This window comes from Rutidosis leptorrhynchoides, chromosome 2 (assembly GCF_046630445.1).
Source record: "Rutidosis leptorrhynchoides isolate AG116_Rl617_1_P2 chromosome 2, CSIRO_AGI_Rlap_v1, whole genome shotgun sequence".
NCBI lineage: Eukaryota > Viridiplantae > Streptophyta > Magnoliopsida > Asterales > Asteraceae > Rutidosis > Rutidosis leptorrhynchoides.
The window spans coordinates 109930369-109954923 of record NC_092334.1 but is presented as its reverse complement, the minus strand read 5'-3'; positions in this window follow the sequence as shown (position 1 = coordinate 109954923).

The following is a 24555-nucleotide window of genomic DNA, read 5'->3' as shown; positions in this document are numbered from 1 at the left end:
TAATATCATGATAATGTAATAATTTAACATCTCTTTAGATATAATAAATAATGGGTTAACAACATTTAACAAGATCGTTAACCTAAAGGTTTCAAAACAACATTTACATGTAATGACTAACGATGACTTAACGACTCAGTTAAAATGTATATACATGTAGTGTTTTAATATGTATTCATACACTTTTGAAAGACTTCAAGACACTTATCAAAATACTTCTACTTAACAAAAATTCTTACAATTACATCCTCGTTCAGTTTCATCAACAATTCTACTCGTATGCACCCGTATTCGTACTCCTACAATACACAACTTTTAGATGTATGTACTATTGATATATGCACTCCAATGATCAGCTCTTAGCAGCCCATGTGAGTCACCTAACACATGTGGGAACCATCATTTGGCAACTAGCATGAAATATCTCATAAAATTACAAAAAATATTAGTAATCATTCATGACTTATTTACATGTAAACAAAATTACAAATCCTTTATATCTAATCCATATACCAATGACCAAAATACCTACAAACACTTTCATTCTTCAATTTTCTTCATAAAATTGATCTCTCTCAAGTTCTATCTTCAAGTTCTAAGTGTTCTTCATAAATTCTATAAGTTCTAGTTTCATAAAATCAAGAATAATTCCAAGTTTGCTAGCTTACTTCCAATCTTGTAAAGTGATCATCAAACCTCAAGAAATCTTTCTTATTTACAGTAAGATATATTTCTAATACAAGGTAATACTCATATTCAAACTTTGATTCAAATTCTATAACTATAACAATCTTATTTCGAGTGGAAATCTTACTTGAACTTGTTTTCGTGTCATGATTCTGCTTCAAGAACTTTCAAGCCATCCAAGGATCCTTTGAAGCTAGATCTATTTTTCTCATTTCTAGCAGGTTTATCCACAAAACCTGAGGTAGTAATGATGTTCATAACATCATTCGATTCATATATATAAAACTACCTTATTCAAAGGTTTAAACTTGAAATCACTAGAACATAGTTTAGTTAATTCTAAACTTGTTCGCAAAAAAGTTAATCCTTATAACTTGAATTTTAAAATCAACTAGACACATGTTCTATATCTATATGATATACTAACTTAATGATTTAAAACCTGAAAACACGAAAAACACCGTAAAACTGGATATACGCTGTCGTAGTAACACCGCGGGCTGTTTTGGGTTAGTTAATTAATAACTATGATAAACTTTGATTTAAAAGTTGTTCTTCTGGGAAAATGATTTTTCTTATGAACATGAAACTATATCTAAAAATCATGATTAAACTCAAAGTGGAAGTATGTTTTCCAAAATGGTCATCTAGACGTCGTTCTTTCGACTGAAATGACTACCTTTACAAAAATGACTTGTAACCTGTATTTCCAACTATAAACTTATACTTTTTCTGTACAGATTCATAAACTTAAGTTCTATATGAAACCATAGCAATTGGATTCACTCAAAACGGATTTAAAACGAAGAAGTTATGGGTAAAACAAGATTGTATATTTTTACTTGTTGTAGCTACGTGAAAATTGGTAACAAATCTATATTAATCATATTCTAGCTTACTTATATTGTATAATACATATATTCTAATATATTATGTAATCTTGGGATACCATAGACACGTATGCAAATGTTTTGACATATCATATCGACCCATCTATATATATTATTTGGAACAACCATAGACACTCTATATGCAGTAATGTTGGAGTTAGCTATACAGGGTTGAGGTTGATTCCAAAAATATATATACTTTGAGTTGTGATCTAGCCTGAGACGTGTATACACTGGGTCGTGAATTGGGTCAAGATAATATATATCAATTTATTTCTGTACATCTAACTATGAACAACTAGTTGTAGATTACTAACGAGGACAGCTGACTTAATAAACTTAAAACATTAAAACATATTAGAAATGTTGTAAATATATTTTGAACATACTTTGATATATATGTACATATTTGTTGTAGGTTCGTGAATCGACCAGTGGCCAAGTCATACTTCCCGACGAAGTAAAAAATCTGTGAAAGTGAGTTATAGTCCCACTTTTAAAATCTAATATTTTTGGGATGAGAATACATGCAGCTTTATAAATGTTTTACAAAATAGACACAAGTAAATGAAACTACTTTCTATGGTTGAACGATCGAAGCCGAATACGCCCCTTTTACTTGGTAACCTACGAATTAGTAAACCAGCCTACTAATTGATGTGAATCCTAAAGATAGATCTATTGGGCCCAAAAAACCCCATCCGTTGTAGCAGATGCTTTAGTACTTCGAGTTTTTATATCATGTCCGATGGATGTCCCGGAATGATGGGGATATTCTTATATGCATCTTGTTAATGTCGGTTACCAGGTGTTTACCGTATGAATGATTTTTATCTCTATGTATGGGATGTATTGAAATATGAAATCTTGTGGTCTATTATTATGATTTGATAATATATAGGTTAAACATATAACTCACCTACATTTTTGTTGACGTTTTAAGCATGTTTATTCTCAGGTGATTATTAAGAGCTTTCGCTGTTGCATACTAAAATAAGGACAAGGTTTAGAGTCCATGCTTGTATGATATTATGTAAAACTGCATTCAAGAAACTTATTTTTGATGTAATATATTCATATTGTAAACCATTACGTAATGGTCGTGTGTAAACGGTATATTTTAGATATCATTATTTGATAATCTATGTAATTCTTTTTAAACCTTTATCGATAAAATAAAGGTTATGGTTGTTTTAAAAATGAATGCAGTCTTTGAAAAACGTATCATATAGAGGTCAAAACCTCGCGACGAAATCAATTAATATGGAACGTTTATAATCAATATGAACGGGACATTTTAGTTGGTATCCGAGCGTTGGTCTTAGAGAAATAGAAATTTGCATTAGTGTGTCTTATCAAGTTTGTTATGATACATTAGTGAGTCTGGACTTCGACCGTGTTTTCTTTAAAAACGATTGCTTAACACTTTTGTTGGAAACTATATATTATTAACATGTAAATATTATGTGATATATTAACCTCTTAATGTGTTTGATATTGTGTGATAGATGTCTACCACTAGTACAAATCCCATCGATTCACCTAATAATAATGAAGAGTCGAATATATTTTGAGAAGATTCACAAATTCTCAAAGAGGAACCGGAAGAAGAGGAACCGGAAGATGAGGAACCGGAAGAAGAGGAACCGGAAGAGGAGGAACCGGAAGAAGAGGAACCGGAAGAGGAGAAACCGGAAGAGGAGGAACCGGAAGAAGAAGAGGTTCCTGAGGAAGAAATATTGATACCTATAGTAAATCGATTAAATAAAAGAAAATCCTCAACCAACGGACCAAAGTTAATAATGGTCAATGGTGTTTCCGTCGAGGAAGCAAAATATTGGGAAGATTATCAAATTTTCGATGAATCGGATCCCGATGAGGATTCCGATGATGTTATAGAAATTACCTCGACCCAATTTAATAAAGCGAAAGAAAATAATAAGGGAAAAGGTATAAAAATAGAGAAACCCGATTCCAACCCCGATGAACTTTATATGTATCGGCAACATCCGTATTTCCTAAAATGTAACAATGACCCGGGAACCTCTAAACCACCAGGTTTTTCTAAACCATTGTGGAAAACGACAGCTCGTATTAGAGGAACACCATATATTCCTAGAAAATTAGGAAAACGAACCAAGTCCAAAGAAGAAGAAACCAGTGATTCAGATTAGAGGGTTGTAATCATGTTGTGTATTATATGTATTGTAGTGTGCTTGTACTTTTATGTTCGATGTAAAAATTGCTTGTATTTTTTGTTAATTATCTTTTACGAATCTAATCCTTGTCTATTTTACAGTATAAAAACAAAATGGACGTTAAGGGTAGACAACCGAATATTTTAGAAGACCTACCAGAGGATGTGATTGAGGAAATTTTGTCTAGAGTCGGTCAGAATTCATCAGCACATTTAGTTATGGAGAAATTAACTTGTCAAACATTTGAAAGACTTTCCAGAAATGCCTTAGTTTATAAAAGGCTTTCCTTTGATAGGTGGGGTATATCACATTGGGGAGACCGTAAGTTACGCCGTGTTTTCTTTAAAGCGTTAAATTCAGGGAACCCAAATGCAATTTTACGCTACGGGTTAAGAACCTATTTTTGACTCAACAAATCCCAACATAGGATTTCGTGAATTAGAAAGAGCTTCTAACATGCAACATAAAGAAGCATGTTATGCTTACGGGTTAGTGATGTTCGCTTCTTACCAAAGTGAGAAAAAGAACATCGGATTGCAGCTTTTAAATAAAACCTTCCCACAAGTGACGGATTCAGTAGTTGGGGTGAGAAACAAGGTTTTTAGATTATTACGGGGCTGTTGGACATTACGAAACCCTCGTCTTTTGACGACATTACAACATGCTGCCTAGCAAATGGTCATAACTGTTATTTTCTACAAGATCAAGGATGGGAAGTCGTCTTAGTAAAACCTGAATGCATGACTTGTTTATGGACTTATGAATTACGTGTCTTTATTTCTTTTGCTGAACAACTTGCGTATTAACTATAATTGCCTTCATAGCTACCGAGTAGCAAAGTTATTATGTGCTATATTTCATCCTATATGTATTATAGCAGTATTGTAAGTTTGTAAAATATTGTATAAAGTTTGAACGCAAAATATTATTGTAATAAGTTTTTCATATAGAATCGTAGTAGTTGAATTGTATAATAGCTGCTAAGTATGAACTTAACGGGTAGGTACTACCCAAATTAAAACTATAAAATGCTAATATGAAGAAAAAGCTTTTATAAATAAGTTCGTATTATGCTATGAAATACTATTGACTACTCTTAAATTCTATATGATTAACTCAATTCTTTTGGCTATTTTGAAGGAAATGGCACCGGCGACTCGTCAGAACTTGAACATGAGTGAGGAAGACTTCCGTGTTTTCCTTGCTGCGAACATAGCCGCAGTGCAGGCTGCAATGCAAAATAACAATAACTCTGGATCTAGCAGTGGAACTAATTCCGCAAGAAATCGTGTAGGATGCTCCTACAAAGAATTCACTGCCTGCAAACCTTTGGAATTTGATGGAACCGAAGGACCAATTGGATTGAAACGATGGACCGAGAAGGTCGAATCGGTGTTTGCCATAAGTAAGTGTACTGAATAGGACAAATTTAAGTATGCTACGCATACCTTCACAGGTACGGCATTAACGTGGTGGAATACCTATCTCGAGCAGGTAGGACAAGATGCTGCTTACGCACTACCATGGTCAGCATTCAAGCAATTGATGAACGAGCAGTATCGTCCCAGGAACGAGGTCAATAAGCTCAAGGTAGAGCTTAGAGGATTACGAAAGCAAGGTTTCGATATCACCACGTACGAACGACGATTCACAGAATTGTGCCTATTGTGTCCCAGAACGTTTGAAGACGAAGAAGAGAAGATCGACGCATTTGTAAAAGGGTTACCGGAAAGAATTCAAGAAGATATGAGTTCACACGAGCCCGCCTCCATACAAAAGGCAAGTCGAATGGCTCACAAATTAGTGAACCAGCTCGAAGGAAGGATTAAAGAGCAGGCGACCGAAGAGGCTAACATGAAACAAGTCAAGAGAAAGTGGGAAGAAACCAATGACAAGAGTCACCAATACAACAACAACAATCACAACAAAAATCGCAACAACTATCCCAATAACCGCAACATCAATCGCAACAACAACTTTAACAAACGTCCCAACAACAACTACAATAACCGGCCTAACAACAATAACAACAACAACAACAATAACAACAACAATAACAACAACAACAACAACAACAACAACAATAACAACAACAACAACAGCAACAATAACAATCCCAACAACAATCTCAATAACAACAATGGCAACAAAAACCAAAAACCGCCATGCCAAAGATGTGAAGAGCATCACCTGGGGTTCTGCATGACATTTTGCAATAGGTGTAAAAGAAATGGTCATAGCGCGAAGAAGTGCGAAATCTACAGACCAATGCATAACAGAACTAAAGGAACAAATAATGTCGGAACAAATAATACTGCCATAGTTTGTTTTGGATGTGGAAAACTGGGCCACTTTAGTAGAAATTGCCCGAATCATGGGAATACTAATGGGCAGGGCCGCGGAAGAGTTTTCAATATTAATACGGCAGAAGCGCAGGAAGACCTGGAGCTTGTTACGGGTACGTTTCTCATTGACAATAAATCTGCTTATGTTTTATTTGATTCGGGTGCGGATAGAAGCTATATGAGTAGAGATTTTTATGCTAAACTAAGTTGTTCACCGACGCCCTTGGATAATAAATTTTTACTCGAATTAGCAAACGGTAAACTAATTACAGCAGATAATATATGTCTGAATCGAGAAATTAAACTGGTTAGCGAAACATTTAAGATTGACTTGATACCAGTAGAGTTAGGGAGTTTTGATGTGATAATCGGTATGGACTGGTTGAAAGAAGTAAAAGCAGAGATCATTTGTTACAAAAATGCAATTCGCATTATACGAGAAAAAGGAAAACCCTTAATGGTGTACGGAGAAAAGAGCAACGTGAAGTTAAATCTTATTAGTAACCTGAAGGCACAAAAACTAATAAGAAAAGGTTGCTATGCTGTGCTAGCACACGTCGAGAAAGTCAATTCCGAAGAAATGAACATCAATGATGTTCCAGTCGCAAAAGAATTTCCCGATGTATTTCCGAAATAATTACCGGGACTACCTTCACACCGATCTGTTGAATTTCAAATAGACCTTGTACCGGGAGCTGTACCAATAGCTCGTGCTCTATACAGACTCGCACCTAGCGAAATGAAGGAACTTCAGAGCCAATTACAAGAACTTTTAGAGCGTGGTTTCATTCAACCAACCACATCACCGTGGGGAGCTCCTGTTTTGTTTGTCAAGAAGAAGGATGGTACATTTAGGTTGTGTATCGACTACCGAGAGTTGAACAAACTTACCATCAAGAAGCGCTACCCACTACCGAGAATCGATGACTTATTTGATCAACTACAAGGCTCGTCAGTTTATTCGAAGATTGATTTACGTTCTGGGTATCATCAAATGTGGGTGAAGGAGGATGATATTCCAAAGACTGCTTTTAGGACGCATTACGGTCATTACGAGTTTATGGTTATGCCGTTTGGATTGACGAACGCACCAGCTGTGTTCATGGACCTCATGAACCGAGTGTGTGGGCTATATCTTGACAACTTTGTCATTGTTTTCATCGATGACATACTTATTTACTCGAAGAATGATCAAGAGCATGAAGAACATTTAAGAAAAGTGCTAGAGTTGCTGAGAAAAGAAAAACTGTACGGTAAGTTTTCAAAGTGTGCATTTTGGTTGGAAGAAGTTCAATTCCTCGATCACATAGTAAACAAAGAAGGTATTCAGGTGGATTCAGCAAAGATTGAAACAATTGAAAAATGAAAAACCCTGAAAACTCCGAAGCATATACGCCAATTTTTAGGACTAGCTGGTTACTACAGAAGGTTCATCCAAGATTTTTTCAGAATAGCAAAACCCTTGACTGCATTAACGCATAAAGGGAGGAAATTTGAATGGAAGGATGAACAAGAGAAAGCGTTCCAATTGTTAAAGAAAAAGTTAACTACGGCACCTATATTGTCATTACCTGAAGGGAATGATGATTTTGTGATATATTGTGATGCTTCAAAGCAAGGTCTCGGTTGTGTATTAATGCAACGAACGAAGGTAATTGCTTATGCGTCTAGACAATTGAAGATTCACAAGCAGAATTATACGACGCATGATTTGGAATTAGGCGCGGTTGTTTTTGCATTAAAGACTTAGAGGCACTACTTATATGGGGTCAAAAGTATTATATATACCGACCACAAAAGTCTTCAACATTTATTTAATCAGAAACAACTGAACATGAGGCAGTGCAGGTGGATTGAATTGTTGAATGATTACGACCTTGAGATTCGTTACCACCCGGGGAAGGCGAATATGGTAGCCGACGCTTTGAGTAGAAAGGACAGAGAACCCATTCGAGTAAAAGCTATGAATATAATGATTCACAATAACCTTACTACTCAAATAAAGGAGGCGCAACAAGGAGTTTTAAAAGAGGAAAATTTAAAGGATGAAATACCCAAAGGATCGGAGAAGCATCTTAATATTCGGGAAGACGGAACCCGGTATAGGGCTGAAAGAATTTGGGTACCAAAATTTGGAGATATGAGAGAAATAGTACTTATTGAATCTCATAAAACCAGATACTCAATACATCCTGGAACGGAGAAGATGTACAAAGATCTCAAGAAACATTTTAGGTGTCCAGGTATGAAAGTCGATGTTGCTAAATACGTAGGGGAATGTTTGACGTGTTCTAAGGTCAAAGCTAAGCATCAGAAACCATCAGGTCTACTTCAACAACCCGAAATCCCGGAATGGAAATGGGAAAACTTTACCATGGATTTCATCACTAAATTGCCAAGGACTGCAGGTGGTTTTGATACTATTTGGGTAATAGTTGATCGTCTCACCAAATCAGCACACTTCCTGCCAATAAGAGAAGATGACAAGATGGAGAAGTTAGCACGACTGTATTTGAAGGAAGTCGTCTCCAGACATGGAATACCAATCTCTATTATCTCTGATAGGGATGGCAGATTTATTTCAAGATTCTGGCAGACATTACAGCAAGCATTAGGAACTCGTCTAGACATGAGTACTGCCTATCATCCACAAACTGATGGGCAGAGTGAAAGGACGATACAAACGCTTGAAGACATGATACGAGTATGTGTTATTGATTTCGGAAACAGTTGGGATCGACATCTACCGTTATTAGAATTTTCCTACAATAACAGCTACCATTCAAGCATTGAGATGGTGCCGTTTGAAGCACTTTATGGTAGAAAGTGCAGGTCTCCGATTTGTTGGAGTGAAGTGGGGGATAGACAGATTACGGGTCCGGAGATAATACAAGAAACTACCGAGAAGATCATCCAAATTCAACAACGGTTGAAAACTACCCAAAGTCGACAAAAGAGCTACGCCGACATTAAAAGAAAAGATATAGAATTTGAAATTGGAGAGATGGTCATGCTTAAGGTTGCACCTTGGAAAGGCATTGTTCAATTTTGTAAATGAGGGAAATTAAATCCAAGGTATATAGGACCATTCAAGATTATTGATCGTGTCAGACCAGTAGCTTACCGACTTGAATTACCACAATAACTCGCGGCAGTACATAACACTTTCCACGTCTCAAATTTGAAGAAATGTTTTGCTAAAGAAGATCTCACTATTCCTTTAGACGAAATCCAAATCAACGAAAAACTTCAATTCGTTGAAGAACCCGTCAAAATAATGGATCGTGAGGTTAAAAGACTTAAGCAAAACAAGATACCAATTGTAAAAGTTTGATGGAATGCTCGTAGAGGACCCGAGTTCACCTGGGAACGAGAAGATCAGATGAAGAAGAAATACCCGCACTTATTTCCAGAAGATACGTCAACACCTCCAACTGCTTAAAATTTCGGGACGAAATTTATTTAACGGGTACGCACTGTAGTGACCCGAACTTTTCCATGTTTATATATATTAAATGAAATTGTTATTTACATGATTAAGTGTTTCCAACATGTTAAGCAATCAAACTTGTTAAGACTTGATTAATTTAAATAGGTTTCATATAGACAATTGACCACCCAAGTTGATCGGTGATTCACGAACGTTAAAACTTGTAAAAACTATATGATGACATATATATGATTATATATATAGTTAACATAATATTATGATAAGTAAGTATCTCATTAGGTATTTTAACAATGAGTTATATACATAAAATTGAGTTTATTGAATTAAGAAACTCGAAACGATATATATAACGATTATCGTTATAACAACGTCTTACTAAATACATATGAATCATATTAAGATATTGATACACTATGTTTAATCATGATAAATGATAAGTAAAAATGTCATTAAGTGTATTAACAATGAACTACATATGTAAAAATAAGACTACTAACTTAAAGATTTCGAAACGAGACATATATGTAACGATTATCGTTGTAACAACATTTAACTGTATATATATCATACAAAGATATATTAATATATCATAATATCATGATAATGTAATAATTTAACATATCTTTAGATATAATAAACAATGGGTTAACAACATTTAACAAGATCGTTAACCTAAAGGTTTCAAAACAACATTTACATGTAACGGCTAACGATGAATTAACGACTCAGTTAAAATGTATATACATGTAGGGTTTTAATATGTATTCATACACTTTTTAAAGACTTCAAGACACTTATCAAAATACTTCTACTTAACAAAAATGCTTACAATTACATCCTCGTTCAGTTTCATCAACAATTCTACTCGTATGCACCCGTATTCGTACTCGTACAATACACAGCTTTTAGATGTATGTACTATTGGTATATCCACTCTAATGATCAGCTCTTAGCAGCCCATGTGAGTCACCTAACACATGTGGGAACCATCATTTGGCAACTAGCATGAAATATCTCATAAAATTACAAAAAATATTAGTAATCATTCATGACTTATTTACATGTAAACAAAATTACACATCCTTTATATCTAATCCATATACCAACGACCAAAAACAACTACAAACACTTTCATTCTTCAATTTTCTTCATCATATTGATCTCTCTTAAGTTCTATCTACAAGTACTAAGTGTTCTTCATAAATTCTATAAGTTCTAGTTTCATAAAATCAAGAATACTTCCAAGTTTACTAGCTTACTTCCAATCTTGTAAATGATCATCTAACCTCAAGAAATCTTTCTTATTTATAGTAAGATATCTTTCTAATACAAGGTAATACTCATATTAAAACTTTGATTCAAATTCTATAACTATAACAATCTTCTTTCGAGTGGAAATCTTACTTGAACTTGTTTCGTGTCATGATTCTGCTTCAAGAACTTTCAAGCCATCCAAGGATCCTTTGAAGCTAGATCTATTTTTTTCATTTCCAGAAAGTTTATCCACAAAACCTAGGGTAGTAATGATTTTCATAACATCATTAGATTCATATGTATAAAACTACCTTATTCGAAGGTTTAAACTTGAAATCACTTATACATAGTTTAGTTAATTCTAAACTTGTTCGCAAAAAAAGTTAATCCTTCTAACTTGACTTTTAAAATCGACTAAACACATGTTCTATATCTATATGATATGCTAACTTAATGATTTAAAAACTGAAAACACGAAAAACACCGTAAAACTGGATATACGCTGTCGTAGTAACACCGCGGGCTGTTTTGGGTTAGTTAATTAAAAACTATGATAAACTTTGATTTAAAAGTTGTTCTTCTGGGAAAATGGATTTTTTTATGAACATGAAACTATATCCAAAAATCATGATTAAACTCAAAGTGGAAGTATGTTTTCCAAAATGGTCATCTAGACGTCGTTCTTTCGACTGAAATGACTACCTTTACAAAAAAGACTTGTAACCTGTATTTCCGACTATAAGCATATACTTTTTCTGTATAGATTCATAAACTTAAGTTCAGTATGAAACCATAGCAATTGGATTCACTCAAAACGGATTTAAAACGAAGAAGTTATGGGTAAAACAAGATTGGATATTTTTACTTGTTGTAGCTACGTGAAAATTGGTAACAAATCTATATTAATCATATCCTAGCTAACTGATATTGTATAATACATATATTTTAATATATTATGTAATCTTGGGATACCATAGACACGTATGCAAATGTTTTGACATATCATATCGACCCATCTATATATATTATTTGGAACAACCATAGACACTCTATATGCAGTAATGTTGGAGTTAGCTATACAGGGTTGTGATTGATTCCAAAAATATATATACTTTGAGTTGTGATCTAGCCTGAGACATGTATACACTGGGTCGTAGATTGGGTCAAGATAATATATATCAATTTATTTCTGTACATCTAACTATGGACAACTAGTTGTAGATTACTAACGAGGACAGCTGACTTAATAAACTTAAAACATTGAAATGTATTAGAAATGTTGTAAATATATTTTGAACATACTTTGATATATATGTACATATTTGTTATAGGTTCGTGAATCGACCAGTGGCTAAGTCTTACTTCCCGACGAAGTAAAAAATCTGTGAAAGTGAGTTATAGTCCCACTTTTAAAATCTAATATTTTAGGATGAGAATACATGCAGCTTTATAAATGTTTTAAAAAATAGACACAAGTACGTGAAACTACTTTCTATGGTTGAACGATTGAAGCCAAATATGCCCCTTTTACTTGGTAACCTAAGAATTAGTAAACCAGTCTACTAATTGACGCGAATCCTAAAGATAGATCTATTGGGCCCAACAAACCCCATCCGTTGTAGCGGATGCTTTAGTACTTCGAGTTTTTATATCATGTCCGATGGATGTCCCGGAATGATGGGGATATTCTTATATGCATCTTGTTAATGTCGGTTACCAGGTGTTCACCGTATGAATGATTTTTATCTCTATGTATGGGATGTATTGAAATATGAAATCTTGTGGTCTATTATTATGATTTAATAATATATAGGTTAAATCTATAACTCACCAACATTTTTGTTGACGTTTTAAGCATGTTTATTCTCAGGTGATTATTAAGAGCTTCGGCTTTTACATACTAAAATAAGGACAAGATTTGGAGTCCATGCTTGTATGATATTATGTAAAACTGCATTCAAGAAACTTATTTTTGATGTAATATATTCATATTGTAAACCATTATGTAATGGTCGTGTGTAAACGGTATATTTTAGATTATCATTATTTGATAATCTACGTAATGCTTTTTAAACCTTTATCGATAAAATAAAGGTTATGGTTGTTTTAAAAATGAATGCAGTCTTTGAAAAACGTATCATATAGAGGTCAAAACCTCGCGACGAAATCAATTAATATAGAATGTTTATAATCAATATGAACGAGACATTTCAAAGTGAGCTCTATAGCCGAGAATCACTTCACCCGACCCGCGCTCATCCTACACATACATATGCACATAGGATATTAACACTTACCTTGAAGTCTTGATGGATGCCAAACCAAAATCCGCAAACGCCAATGGAACGTACCTATTCCATTATCACATAACAAATAACACAATTAGGGTGGATTTACAAACCAACCCAAATCGACAACTAGTGCAATTTCGACCCAAATTGCACTTTCAAGCTCAAACCGCGCCCAAACTAACCAATAATCACATACAATAGTGACAATGATCCTAATATACCAATTAAACCCAATCATAGGTGTTAAACACCTATCTTGCCCAAAATGACACTTAAACCCTAATTTTGACCCATTTCAAAATTAGTCAAGCACATGAACTCTAAAGGCTTCCAACACCTCAATAATCACTAAATACTAGTGATTACACCCATTTGCAAATCTTACAAGCTTACACTTGCTCACCAAAACCAAAACCCGCCAACATCAACAATAAACCTGAATCTTGTTGTTAATCTCCAATTAACAACTAATGGGGTTCCAATTATGAACTCACAATTTGGAGTTAGAGCTTACCGCTAGTATCACCTTGTAGCTAAGAACGAGGAGAACAAAGTTGCCTCTTCCGCTTTCGATCGAATCACGAATCTTCCCTTCCAAAATCCCTCTTGAAAGATTTGGAGTATTTAAGTTTTGAGAGGAAATGAAGAAGAAAAGGAAAAAGAAATAAACAAAAATGAGATGAGTGGATGGGATTTAAGATCCCAAATCTGGCACTTACATGAAATGACCAAAATGCCCTCGAACCCTCTTAAAATTAAAAAATCATGAATCCGCTCGCCAGCATCGCCGCGCCGCGGCCCACTTCCTCACGCCGTTACATACAACGCGATCTGGTATCTTGTTTACCTGCCTTCTGAATCTGAAATGCTTGAAATGCCGCGTCGCGGCCCCTTCTGTCGCGCCGCGACCCAAAACGTGGTCTGGTGCCCCTTTATCTTTGCAACGTACATCCAAATAAAATACCTAAATATCATATACGGGGAAAAACGGGGTGTTACATGAGTCGTATAATTTTGCTCGTGAATCTTCAATTGTCTGGACACATAGGCAATCACCTTCGTTCGTTGCATCAATACACAACCGAGGCCTTGCTTTGAGGCGTCACAGTATATCACAAAATCATCATTCTCTTCAGGCAATGACAATATAGGTGCCGTAGTTAACTTTTTCTTCAATAACTAAAACGCTTTCTCTTGTTCATCCTTCCATTCAAATTTCTTCCCTTTATGCGTTAATGCAGTCAAGGGTTTTACTATTTTGAAAAAATCTTGGATGAATCTTCTCTAGTAACCAGCTAATCTTAAAAATTAGCGTATCTGCGTAGGAGTTTTCGGTGTTTCCCACTTCTCAACGGTTTTAATCTTTGTCGGATCAACTTGAATACCTTCTTTGCTCACTATATGACCGAGGAATTGAACTTCTTTCAACCAAAATGCACACTTTAAAAATTTAGCGTACAATTTTTCCTTCCTCAATAATTCTAGCACTTTTCTCAAATGTTCTTCGTGCTCTTGATCATTCTTTGAGTAAATAAGTATGTCATCAATGAAAACAATGACAAATTTGTCAAGATATGGTCCACACACTCGGTTCATGAGGTCCATGAACACAGCTGGTGCGTTAGTCAATCCAAACGGCATAACCATAAAATCATAATGACCGTAACGAGTTCTAAAAGCAGTCTTCGGAATATCATCCTCCTTCATCCGCATTTGATGATACCCGGAACGTAAATCAATCTTCGAATAAATCGACGAACCTTGTAGTTGATCAAATAAGTCGTCGATTCTCGGTAGTGGATAACGGTTCTTGATGGTAAGTTTGTTCAACTCTCGGTAGTCGATACATAACCTGAATGTACCATCTTTCTTTTTGACAAACAAAACAGGAGCTCCCCACGGTGATGTGCTTGGTCGAATGAAACCACGCTCTAAAAGTCCTTGTAATTGGCTTTGGAGTTCCTACATTTCACTGGGTGCGAGTTTGTATGGAGCACGAGCTATTGGTGCAGCTCCTGGTACAAGATCTATTTGAAATTCAACATATCGGTGTGGAGGTAGTCCCGGTAGTTCTTTCGGAAATACAACGGGAAATTCTTTTGCGGCGGGAACATCATTGATGTTCTTTTCTTCGGGTTTGACTTCTTCGATGTGTGCTAGAATGGCATAGAAACCTTTTCTTATTAGATTTTGCGCCTTCAAATTACTAATAAGATTTAACTTCGCGTTGCTCTTCTCTCCGTACACCATTAAGGGTTTTCTCTTTTCGCGCATAATGCGAATCGCATTTTTGTAACAAACGATCTATGCTTTCACCTCTTTCAACCAGTCCATGTTAATTATCACATCAAAACTCCCTAACTCTACTGGTATCATATCAATCTTAAACGTTTCGCTAACCAGTTTAATTTCTCGATTCCAACATATTTTATCAGCTGTAATTAATTTACCGTTTGCTAATTCGAGTAAAAACTTATTATCCAATTTCGTTAATGAGTAGCTTAATTTAGCACAAAAATCTCTACTCATATAGCTTCTATCCGCCCCCGAAGTAAATAAAACATAAGCAGGTTTATCGTCAATAAGAAACGTACCCGTAACAAGCTCCGAGTCTTCCTGCGCTTCAACCGCATTAATGTTGAAGACTCTTCCTCAGTTTTACCCATTATTAGCTTCCTGATTTGGGCATGTAGTTCTGTAGTGGTGTAACATCCCGCATTTTTCTGTTAAATTATTTTAACGCCCGTCTTTTTCTTTTTAAATAATACCCTTCGTATCTAGATTCGTATCCTTTGTTAAGTAACATTTTAAATATTCTCGTTATCGGAATTTAATATCTCCCGTACTCCCGTGAAATTTAAAATAATTCGTTCGGTTAATTCCCGCACCCGATTCATAGTTGAGGGACCAAACTTGCCAAGGGTTCAAACCTTTGACTAGGTCAAAGGGTCAAACCCTTTCCACCCTTTCATTATCACCTCCTCCATTTTATTACTTCCTCCATTTTCTCTCTAACTCCAAACACAAAGATTCATCATCCATTTATGATCTAGCGGGTATTTTGCAAAACAAATTACATATTTGAGCTCCTTACAACTTCCTCTTCGTTTTGGTACCAACTTCATCTCATTTGGGTAACATTTCTAAAACACTAGATTTCTTTAAATTCGTGTTCTTGACTTATAAAGTTGTTAATTAGCGTCTATGGCTCATTGTGATGTCGTGTATGTAATTTGTATGCTCGATTCGTTGTTTTTGGTGTAACTAGTTCAATATGAAAATTTCTTGCTAAATCCTTGATTTTGGATGATCAAATGTTGTTAGATTGTTAAAGTGCATGTTTTAAAAGTGTTACTAGTATCATTAGCTTCGTTTTGATGTATAGGTTGATTAAGGAAACTCCAAGAACATGATTAATGATTTTGTGAACTTGGATTAGGGTTTGATGAGCTTTACATGAACTTTTGATGCGTCAAATGCTATGAGATATTGTTGTTAAGTGTTTTGTTGCAATGTGTGTTTGATTACCTTCGAAACGGCATAACATACATGTAAATTGGTTGCCCGAATCATAAAATGCGTTTTTGGAACTTGAACTTTGATTATGAATGTTTAATTACGGTTTTTGGTTGTTGTAAGTGGAAGTTTGATTGATGAAATGTGCTTAGTTGTATTCCTCGTCAAAATACCTTTCCAACGATATATGATAGGCATTATAAGTGTTTGCGGGTCAAGAGTTGGGTTGGAAAAGGTTTTGGTTCGTGCATACTTTGAAAAACTGACCAGAATTCTCTGCCCAGATGGTGGCGCGGCGCGCCCCATCCCCGCGCGGCGCGCGGATTGGCCTGGTCAGATTCTGACCTCTTTGTCCCATTTCACGTGAAATGTTTGACTAGCTACCGACCTCCGATTCACATGAAACTTGTTCTAATATACTTGTATATGAATAATTAGCATAGAAAAATAGTTCGGGACCCGACCCGAACGCGTTGACTTTTTCGTTGACTTTGACCAACTTTAACTTTTAGTCAAACTTAACCAAACTTTTATACAATCATTCTAACATGCTTTTATACTTGTTTCTTGTATGAAACTTGACAACGTGATTCACATGCTATACTTAATCGAGTCGTAACGAGCCATAGGACTAATTGAACACATTTCACCCGACCTTGTGTCGTAACCGGTTAATTGATATAACTTACTTGTTTAGGTCAAGGCTAAGCAACTTTCATGCACACGTTTACTTGTTGAAGTACCTTTATACTCGTGCACTCGAGGTGAGATCATAGTCCCACCTTTTCAACAACTTTTATACTTTTAAATCGTGGGCTGAGAAAACATATACTTTGTTACATCTTGTACTACTTACTTTTATGTTTTGAACACAAGTGTGAAAACAAACATTCCACGTGCGAGTTAGAACAAAAATGCCTCAATTCGATTATCATTAGTTACACTTGCAGGGTGTAAGCGAGAACTTATATTGTGTGGCCATACGGGTTTAACAAACCCTCATTCGGACGGTTCGCTACCGTTATGCGGATGAAATATATTTTTGTGTTTTAGTGTGGGTTCTAGCACTGTGTGATGGGGTAACGTTGGTTAAGTTTTGATAATTGAGTGCTCGCGTATAACAACACTTTTGGAATGCAAATGATTTGGATAATCTACGTTATGGAAATACAAAATCTTGTGGTTCAAAAACAACGTTTAATACTTACTAAACCTATGATTTCACCAACGTTTTCGTTGACAGATTCTTCTATGTTTTCTCAGGTTTTGAATGCTTAGTGATACATGCTTCCGCACTCTTTTGATACTTGCTTGGATGTCGAGTATACATGCATTTTGGAGCATCTTTTGAACTTATTTAAACTGTGTCGCATAGTTTTCATTTGTACTTATAACGTTGTAACTTAACTTGTGGTCAATTACCTTTGTAAACTTTGAAACAATCTTTACACTTGAATGGATGCGACATATTTTGGGTCAAACGTCTGTTTTAAAGACTTATGACCAAGTAATGGGACCTACGTAGTCGACGCCGTCACTTGACGATTTGTCGGGGTCGCTATAAGTGGTATCAGAGCCTTGGTTGTAGGGATTTAGAGTTCATTTGTGTCCACCCCGAGTCATAGGGTACATAGGTGAATCTAGACTACAACCGGCATATAGACTGAAGTAGGGATTACTTGACTAATTGTGCATTTATACTCGAACTCTTCTATCATATCTAACTCGTATTCGATCTTAATCTTAAGTTGATAAATTTTGTTGATGCGCCACCTTGACTTTATGAAGTAATGTTAAATGCACATGAGAATCAGGGTAATATAATTTCCGGGATTATATTACGGTGATTCACATGGACGTTCCGACATTATGACATAAAGAATTTAAGGCGAGTCAAGGAAAATTTTCTCTACATCATCATTCCCTATCATGATTAGTATTATTGAGAATACTAATCAACGATATTCTTGTGTCTTGAAGGAACAATGCTTCCCCGTCGCGGACCACGTAATGAAACTTCCGAACAAGCTTTTCAACGCATGATAGCCACCGCCATAGGTGCGGCTATGGCTAGTATCTCCTCCGACATCAATAACAACCACAACCACAACAACCATGGAGCCGGTAATTCAAACGAGGGTTGCTCCTACAAAACTTTCATGGGGTGCAAACCTCACACCTTCGATGGGACCGGAGGACCGGTTGTGCTCACCCGATGGTTTGAGCAAACAGAAGCCGTTTTTAGCATAAGCGGTTGTCGGGACCAAGACAAAGTCAAATATTCCACCCACACTTTTACCGGTATCGCCCTCACATGGTGGAATACGTATGTGCTGTCGGTGGGTATCGATGAAGCTCACACTCTCTCATGGGCCGACTTAAAGAAAAAGATGATCACCGAATACTTCCCGCGCGAAGAGACCCGTAAGCTCGAACACGAACTAAGAACTTTAAAAGCGGTCGGGAATGACCTAAAGGCATATAATCAACGATTTTCTGAGCTATCCTTGATGTGCCCAAACCTCGTGACCCCCGAACCTCTAAGGGTTGAACTTTACATGGATGGTCTTCCCAAGAGCATCAAACAAGGAGTAATGTCATCCAAACCCAGTAATCACCAAGAGGCCCTGAATATGGCCCGTCAATTGATCGAAACGGTAGACGAGATTGAAGTGCCGGCACCTAAAGCCGAGGATGAGTCGGGTGACAACAAAAGAAAATGGGAAGCCCCCCAATCGAGTAACTACAACAACAACTTTTCCAAGGAACCTCTCACCCCCGTCGGCAAGAAAAGTTATGCCGGGACACGACCTTTTTGCAACAAATGCCACAAGCATCATTTTGGTGAATGTGGCAAGCTAATTTGCCATCGGTGCCAAGGTAGTGGTCATATTGCCAAGTATTGTGGAAGTACCGCCCCCGTCACTCAAAAGGGGCCCGACGCACCAAAGCCGAGTATTTGCTACAAATGTGGCCAATCGGGTCATTTTAGGAATGAATGCCCAAAGAATAAAGCAAAAACCAACGCGCGCCGTTGAACTTACAACATCGACACCTAGGATGCCCGAGACGATGATGGACTAGTCACGGGTACGTTTCTTCACAACAAACCGTATATTTCATACTTATTCGATTCGATTACCGCTAGATGTTTATTAACCAAGTCTTTGACTCGTGCTCTTTACATTCCACTTTTTCCCCTAGATACTACTTAGACGATTTAAGTGACCAACGGAAAAATATTGTGTGCCTATAAATTCTATCGGAGGATATGCATTAAGAAATTGAACTCGACACCAATAGAACTAAGGAACTCAAAACCTATTCATTAAGGAGAAATTGTTGCCCTACATTTATGTATAGATTATTGTGAACTAAGAAATTTTCGGTTGGAAACCGATACCCTCTCCCTCGCATCCATGACCTCATGATTATTTGCACGAATCCCGTATGTTCCAAATCGACCTCCGTTCCGGTTATCACCAATTGGGGGTTAAGGGAGACGATGTCTCCTAAGCCATTTCCGAACTCGCAACGTTAGTTGTAAATCTCTCTTAGTACCGTTTGATTTATTTAGGACTCCGTCCGTATTCATGAACCTCCTAAACCGCGTAAGCAAATTCATATAGACTAATCTGTTATCGTATTTATAGATGACATCTTAACTTATTCAAGTAAAGAAGGAAAACGAACAACATCACCATCTTAAGCTCGAACTTTTGAGAAAAGAGCAACTCTATACCAAATTCTCCGAGTGAGAATTTCTGTTGAACGAAGTCCAATTTTCTAGACCATGATGTTAATGGTCAAGGCATTACAATCAATCTCGAAATCAAGCCACATGTAATCAGGAAACTCTCCCAACTCAGACTTATATTCGTAAAAATATTAGATCTCACCGGTTGTTACCGAAGATTAATTTCTGACTTTTCTCGTGTGTTATCGCCAAGAAAAAGCCGTGCGCCTGCGGGCAAAGCGGACAATATTGTGGTCATGTTAAGCTGGGGTGTTACAGAATGGTATCACACGGTGTCACACGACTTTTAAACTCGTTAACTCACTAAGGAAAACTCTAAACCTCTCCGTGTTCGAACCTTGAGCGTGATTCTTCACACCAACATTTCTAGTTAAAATCGTATAGCAACAGATGGAACTCGAACATGGAAATATTTCTATTTGAACGCCGAAAGGCATACTCTCTCGACTCAAAAAAAAAAAAAAAAAAAAAAAAAATCAACATAACTAAAATTCGTTATTTTACACGAAGAATTCGAATACTAAATTGTGGATCCGATCAAACTTCTCGTCATCACGTACCACACTACATACCTCTGTTATTTCACCGTCACCGTCTGATATTACTGGAATTTAAGATAACACACAATCCAACGATACTTCACTCTTCTTTGACTTAACGCCCTTGTGTTTCTGATAATCGGTCAACTATTATTCAACCCCGAACTATACAACTACGTGTACTACCTCGTTTCTCTTTCAGACTTCAACTTTTGACAACTAGAGGCACGTTATGGCAACCTCGAGATGCAATCTCATCCTATTCTAAGTCCTCATTTCACTCCTATCTTTATCGCTCGCATTTCCGTTTAAAGAAATTCCTCATATTACCTAAGTATTCGCCACGAGGGTGAATAGTCCTAACGAACATTTTTCGAACCCTAACTAACTTGTTCAAACGCATCTTAAGAGATTCTATTCCAACACGGCGTATCTTTGTCAATTATTCCGTATCGAAATACTCGTTTCACTTCTAGTTTTACAAGAAACCTTGGAGACCCGTTTAGACATGAGTATCGCGTACCACCCACAAACAGACGAACCGAACAAACAAACGATTTACGTCTTCGAAAGACATGTTTCAAACTTGCATGGTCGCTTTTAGTAGATCCCTCTTACAACAGTAGTTACCACTCGTGTGTTCACACGCACTTTCCGAAACCCTATATGACCGCTAATGTCATACCCCTGTTCATTTAACCAAAACATCAACCACCGAAATCTGAACTCCATCAAGAAACAACAATTGAAATCATTCAAATCCGAGGAGGGCTCGAGACGACCCGTAGTCGCCCAAAAGAGTTATACCAAACTTAGATGAAAACCTCACAAATCCCAGTGTGTAACCGCGTAATATTGAGAAACCGCACCTTGGAAAGGTGTAATTCATTTTGGGAAATCGAGGAAGGTTATATCCGCAATATTGAACCTTTTGAAACCTTGGGGCGTATTGGAGCCGCTTCCTACCATTTAGAACGGCCGACTCAATTAAGTTTCCGTTTACCCTACATTTCGTGTAACAAACTTAGAAACGTGTCCTGCGGAACAGGAACATGCAATCCTTCTAGATGCACCAACTATTGATGACAAACTCCTCCTCATAGGAAAAACCGGCTGAACTTGTGGATCGTAAAACCAAGCCCTAATACAACGTAACACCCCGACTATCCGGATTCGTGGAATGTCTAAGAAAGTACCTTCAACCATTCGTAGAGTTACTACACTAGGTCCCGAGTAAGAGATACCGATTATTACTTCCAACTAAATTTCTGGACGAAATTTCTTTTGAGGTGTGGATAATGTAACATCCCGCATTTTTCCGTTAAATTATTTTAACGCCCGTCTTTTTCTTTTTAAATAATACCCTTCGTATCTAGATTCGTATCCTTTGTTAAGTAACATTTTAAATATTCTCGTTATCGGAATTTAATATCTCCCGTACTCCCGTGAAATTTAAAATAATTCGTTCGGTTAATTCCCGCACCCGATTCATAGTTGAGGGACCAAACTTGCCAAGGGTTCAAACCTTTGACTAGGTCAAAGGGTCAAACCCTTTCCACCCTTTCATTATCACCTCCTCCATTTTATTACTTCCTCCATTTTCTCTCTAACTCCAAACACAAAGATTCATCATCCATTTATGATCTAGCGGGTATTTTGCAAAACAAATTACATATTTGAGCTCCTTACAACTTCCTCTTCGTTTTGGTACCAACTTCATCTCATTTGGGTAACATTTCTAAAACACTAGATTTCTTTAAATTCGTGTTCTTGACTTATAAAGTTGTTAATTAGCGTCTATGGCTCATTGTGATGTCGTGTATGTAATTTGTATGCTCGATTCGTTGTTTTTGGTGTAACTAGTTCAATATGAAAATTTCTTGCTAAATCCTTGATTTTGGATGATCAAATGTTGTTAGATTGTTAAAGTGCATGTTTTAAAAGTGTTACTAGTATCATTAGCTTCGTTTTGATGTATAGGTTGATTAAGGAAACTCCAAGAACATGATTAATGATTTTGTGAACTTGGATTAGGGTTTGATGAGCTTTACATGAACTTTTGATGCGTCAAATGCTATGAGATATTGTTGTTAAGTGTTTTGTTGCAATGTGTGTTTGATTACCTTCGAAACGGCATAACATACATGTAAATTGGTTGCCCGAATCATAAAATGCGTTTTTGGAACTTGAACTTTGATTATGAATGTTTAATTACGGTTTTTGGTTGTTGTAAGTGGAAGTTTGATTGATGAAATGTGCTTAGTTGTATTCCTCGTCAAAATACCTTTCCAACGATATATGATAGGCATTATAAGTGTTTGCGGGTCAAGAGTTGGGTTGGAAAAGGTTTTGGTTCGTGCATACTTTGAAAAACTGACCAGAATTCTCTGCCCAGATGGTGGCGCGGCGCGCCCCATCCCCGCGCGGCGCGCGGATTGGCCTGGTCAGATTCTGACCTCTTTGTCCCATTTCACGTGAAATGTTTGACTAGCTACCGACCTCCGATTCACATGAAACTTGTTCTAATATACTTGTATATGAATAATTAGCATAGAAAAATAGTTCGGGACCCGACCCGAATGCGTTGACTTTTTCGTTGACTTTGACCAAGTTTGACTTTTAGTCAAACTTAACCAAACTTTTATACAATCATTCTAACATGCTTTTATACTTGTTTCTTGTATGAAACTTGACAACGTGATTCACATGCTATACTTAATCGAGTCGTAACGAGCCATAGGACTAATTGAACACATTTCACCCGACCTTGTGTCGTAACCGGTTAATTGATATAACTTACTTGTTTAGGTCAAGGCTAAGCAACTTTCATGCACACGTTTACTTGTTGAAGTACCTTTATACTCGTGCACTCGAGGTGAGATCATAGTCCCACCTTTTCAACAACTTTTATACTTTTAAATCGTGGGCTGAGAAAACATATACTTTGTTACATCTTGTACTACTTACTTTTATGTTTTGAACACAAGTGTGAAAACAAACATTCCACGTGCGAGTTAGAACAAAAATGCCTCAATTCGATTATCATTAGTTACACTTGCAGGGTGTAAGCGAGAACTTATATTGTGTGGCCATACGGGTTTAACAAACCCTCATTCGGACGGTTCGCTACCGTTATGCGGATGAAATATATTTTTGTGTTTTAGTGTGGGTTCTAGCACTGTGTGATGGGGTAACGTTGGTTAAGTTTTGATAATTGAGTGCTCGCGTATAACAACACTTTTGGAATGCAAATGATTTGGATAATCTACGTTATGGAAATACAAAATCTTGTGGTTCAAAAACAACGTTTAATACTTACTAAACCTATGATTTCACCAACGTTTTCGTTGACAGATTCTTCTATGTTTTCTCAGGTTTTGAATGCTTAGTGATACATGCTTCCGCACTCTTTTGATACTTGCTTGGATGTCGAGTATACATGCATTTTGGAGCATCTTTTGAACTTATTTAAACTGTGTCGCATAGTTTTCATTTGTACTTATAACGTTGTAACTTAACTTGTGGTCAATTACCTTTGTAAACTTTGAAACAATCTTTACACTTGAATGGATGCGACATATTTTGGGTCAAACGTCTGTTTTAAAGACTTATGACCAAGTAATGGGA